The following is a 4,592-nucleotide window of genomic DNA, read 5'->3' as shown; positions in this document are numbered from 1 at the left end:
GGAATGCGCCAGCTGAAGGATCTTCAGTGATGCCTTCATCAGGGGGAATGTCATGTGTTGTACTCTTTTTCCTGTCTACGGTTTCCATTTTTCCCACCTTGGGTTTTTGGTTTTCCTAGAGAGGTTTTAATGAGGCAGCCTCGTGCATGATACAAACCCATATGGTTATAGCATCCAAGGGGGAATGTTATAAATCATGGAGTGGATTGCTATTAACCAAGACCAGAAGAGAAGACTCATCAGCCACGACTAGGCCCAGCCGCGGCCGCGTCCAAGGGAGAGAGAGTCGGCTACTTTTGGCCGACTTAGGATTATGATGTTTTCCTTTTTCCTTATCTTTAGTAGTTTTCCTATTTTCTCTTGGATTAGGTTTTATATTCTTTCCATTTATCTCTTCCTTGTAACCCCAGTTCATTTTAATTGATCAACAATTGTAGTTTACAACCAAAACTCCACATATTTAGCATTAAAATGTGTATTCAAACTAGAACGAAGAAACGTTGTTTACTCGTATCTGGTTTACAACCAAAACGAGTCAGAAACTATCGTTGCTTCCAGACTCTACAAAGTTTGGGACAATTTACTAAGTTTCTATGGACATTTCTTCCTGAGAACCCGAGCAGATTCAGACTTCTTTTGCTCTAAAACAGAGAAAACTGTGTTTTTCTTTTAAATATTTACTAGAACTACAAACTATATCATCAGCAGCATCAAAACACCCTAAGAATGGCCGTAAACATTGTAACAGAGATAGCCGAACTTCCAGACACCAGTGTCGGACGGATAAACTCCCGACCACATGAGAGCCGACGACCCTGCACCAAAAGCTTCTCCATCCAAGCAGAGGCAACCAAGAGCTGACCAAAGAATCACAAAGATCCTCACTCTGAACAAGATCCGGAGCCATCTTAGCATAAACGTCCGGCTTTCTCGATTAACACCTTAGATACCAGAAGAAAGACGAGACGGGGACGCTCTTGGCGGCGGTGGTAGCATAAAAAGTGATGACGGGTACTATGTAGCTAGGTTGCATAGGACACCTTTTAGGGTTTAGTGTAACTGCACCAGATGTCAGACGTCGGGTGGTTACGGTTTTAAGTATTATAAGAGATTTATATGACTGGTACAACGATTAAAAATATGTGCGTTTGTGGTTATTTATGATCGGTTAGCTACCAAATACAGCGGTGGTTGAATAATCCTCTAGATTATATTTGCAAAGTGATTTTGCCATATGTTTTTTCTCCAATCAATTTCACAAAACAAATATGACATGACTATTAAAATTGATGACATGGCTTCCAGAAAAATATGACATGGATAATTTCATTTAATGTTGATTTATATTTTTGGCAAATTTATTAAAATATGGTAATAATTCATATATTACATTTAATATTGATATTTCTTTTTTGGTAATTTTTTTTAAATATGGTAATAGCTCATACATCATCTATAAATAAATATATTCATATATAACATTTCAAATTTTGAAATATTTTTATTTTTGTATAATTATACAATTTGTATTATTAAAGCTTTCAAAAATTTCTACAATTTTTTAAAAATTTAAATATCTAATCGTCATATCATTAATTTCTTATATATCTACAAATTTTATAAATATTGTTTAGGGAAATTTTTTGATAATTATACAATTTTATAATATTTTTATTAGTTTTATACAAATTGATTTAATATATATCTAATCTATATTAAATATGAGTAAAAAAATAGTGAAATCTATAATATTTAATAAAAAATATTTTTAAATATAAGTTAGATTAAAAAAATTCTTTACTGCACGTGGTGCAGGAAAATACCTAGTATATTAACAATATTTATATTTTTTATATAATTATATGTTATTAAGCAAAGAGTAAGATATAAAGTACTCAATGATGAAACGCAGTAATTCACCAGAGCAACCTTAGAAAAGAGTGTATCATTCAGTAAAATTGAATGGTGTGGAAAATTTAAAAGCAGAACTATTAAAGTCCACAGCTGAGACGGGTTAGGTTTAACGTGTACTAAGAGGAATGGAATGATTCTACACTATTTGAAATTTATGATTAATGTACGATTGAATTTTAAATAAATTGTTTGTATTTTAAGATTCATAGTTAGCTTCTTCCTTTTTTTTGCTAAAAGATTCATATTTATCTCAAAAAGTTTTTCTTCCTTTATAAGGAACATCACCCCCTGTTGTATATTGAACTCACCCCCTCGGAAAATCTTTCGTGAATTCTTCTCTCAAAGTATATCTTTTTTCGTAGATCTTTGACTCATCCGTTAATTTTTCTTTGTTTTCTGCTTTGGTGACTTTCTTGATATTCGTTAGAACCCTTGTAATGTTCTGCACTTACTTTTGATTTCGTGTGTGGTAACGAAAATTGTACTTTTTATTGTTCCTAGATGTCGATGCAAATCTTTGTAAGATGTTTACAGGCAAGACCTTAACTCTTGAGGTCGAAAGCTCAGACACCACTTGCAAAGTCAAAGAAAAGATACAAGATAAGGAAGGAATCCCTACATACCAGCAGATGCTTGTCTTTGGGGAAAAAATGCTTGAGGAATGCCGTCCCTTGGCTATTTAATTACTATATCCAAAAAAATTCAACTCTCCACATGATTCTCAGGTTTAGAGGTATGAGAATCTTCGTAAATATTTTTGAAGGCAATGCCATAATGCTTGAGGTCAAAAGCTCAGACACATTGACAACGTCAAGGGAAAGATCCACGATAAGGAAGGTATCCCTAACTACCAGCAGAGGCTTGTTTTTGCCGGGAAAAGCCTTGAGGATGACCGTACGTTGGCTAGTTACAATATCCAGAAAGAGTCTACTCTCCACTTGATTCTCAAATTTAGGATGCGAATCTTCGTAAATATGTTTGACAAGACCAGAATAACTCTTGAGGTCAAAAGCTCAGACACCATTGGCAACCTCAAGGCAAAGATACAAGATAAGGAAGGAATTCCTATCGAAAAGCAGAGATTGGTCTTTGCCGGACGTGTTATGAAGGATGATGACTGTACCTTGGCTGATTACGATGTCCAAAACGATAACACTTTTCACATGGTTCTCATGTTAGGAGGAATTATGAAAATCTTTGTTAAGACTCTTACAGGAAAAACCATAGCCCTTGAGGTCGAAAGCTTAGAAACAGTTGACATGGTCAAGGCCAAGATCCAAGATAGAGAGGGAATCCCTCCGCACCAGCAGATGTTGTTCTTTGCCGGTAAACAGCTCAAGGATGGCCGTTTGGTGGATAACAAGATCTGGAAGGAGTCAGTCCTTCACGTCCATCGTTTAAGTGGTGGAACGCAAATATTTGTGAAGACACTATATATGGTAAAGTCATTACCTTAGAAGTTGATAGCTCAGACACCGTTTACAGTCTTAAGACAAAGATTCAAGACAAGGAAGGAATCGCACTAAACCACCAGAGAATCATATTTGCAAGTAGACCACTGGAGGATGGTTACAGGCTTGCAGATTATAACATCCAAAAGGAGTCAACACTTTACCTTGTGCTTAATATTCCCATAAAATAGACTTTAAGCTATTCGTTTTTTTTTTCCTTTGTTTTTAACTTTTTTTATTGGATTTTTTCTTACGGGCACGAACTCTAATTTTTTTTTCACTGATCTGATGATCACCTAATTAAGAATGATTAAACACACAAAAATAGAAAAACCGAGATACCCCTTGGTAGGGAATCATCCTCGCAATATGAGGGAGCCTAAAACTCCGGTGATAAGGGCGCTTCGATTGCCAAGCATGGGCTATGCTGCATGGCAGAGGTGACGAACAACATGGCCATTTCCTGGACTTTGCGTTTGCTGTTAGTACTTACTACGGTGGTGATATTCAAGCGTGTTCTTCAAAGCCAGGCTCTTGCCTTTTATGCTTTTACCCGTACTAGGATTCGGACCCAAACTATACTAACTCATATATATATATATATATATATATTATTTTTTTAAAGTAGTAATTTATAGTATTCAGAACAGAAATAGATGATACATGAAATGAACATTTTAAATATATATATATAAAGTAAATAGATTTGGGCATAGAAAGTTACATAACCAATAAGCGAGAAGAAGTAGGTTGTTTCTAAGCTGATGTTTAGAGCATCAACAACCGTTTGGATTCTTCAACATAGTCTCTCAGTTTATAATATTGACATTTTACCAAAATGAATTAATTTTTATTTATTTTTCAAAATATTACACCACTAACAACATGACACATGTAGAATCAGTACCTTGTTGTTGAACGTCTCTCGCCCCATGTATAACGTCTCTCGCCCCATGTATGTTTCTTCTATTTTCTGTCTATCCCACTTTCTCTTTCTTCTTTTATTACATCTATTACAATAAAATTGAGTTTTCTCACTTTTCGTAAAGCCACCTTAGCAGAAGATATCTTAAAATGCGACATATGGCATCATATGTTTAACTTTCAGAATTTGGTTCTCGTGGAATTTTTAAATTTGGGTTTAGTTTTCTCATCTGATTCATTCGGTGAGCTTTTTGTGTGTTTGTCTATAACGACCCAAATGTCATTAGGCTCTTCTCATCCTCC

At 35.0% G+C, this 4,592-nt stretch overlaps 1 pseudogene; it reads left to right on the top strand.

Annotated features, from left to right (window-relative positions):
- The first annotated feature begins 2,257 nt into the window (after nt 1-2,257).
- LOC106321090 lies at nt 2,258-3,556 on the top strand (annotated as a pseudogene).
- Nucleotides 3,557-4,592: the final 1,036 nt, after the last annotated feature.

This window comes from Brassica oleracea, unplaced genomic scaffold (genome assembly GCF_000695525.1).
Source record: "Brassica oleracea var. oleracea cultivar TO1000 unplaced genomic scaffold, BOL UnpScaffold01216, whole genome shotgun sequence".
NCBI lineage: Eukaryota > Viridiplantae > Streptophyta > Magnoliopsida > Brassicales > Brassicaceae > Brassica > Brassica oleracea.
The sequence above is the reverse complement of the archived record's forward strand: the minus strand, read 5'-3'. Positions and strand labels throughout refer to the sequence as shown.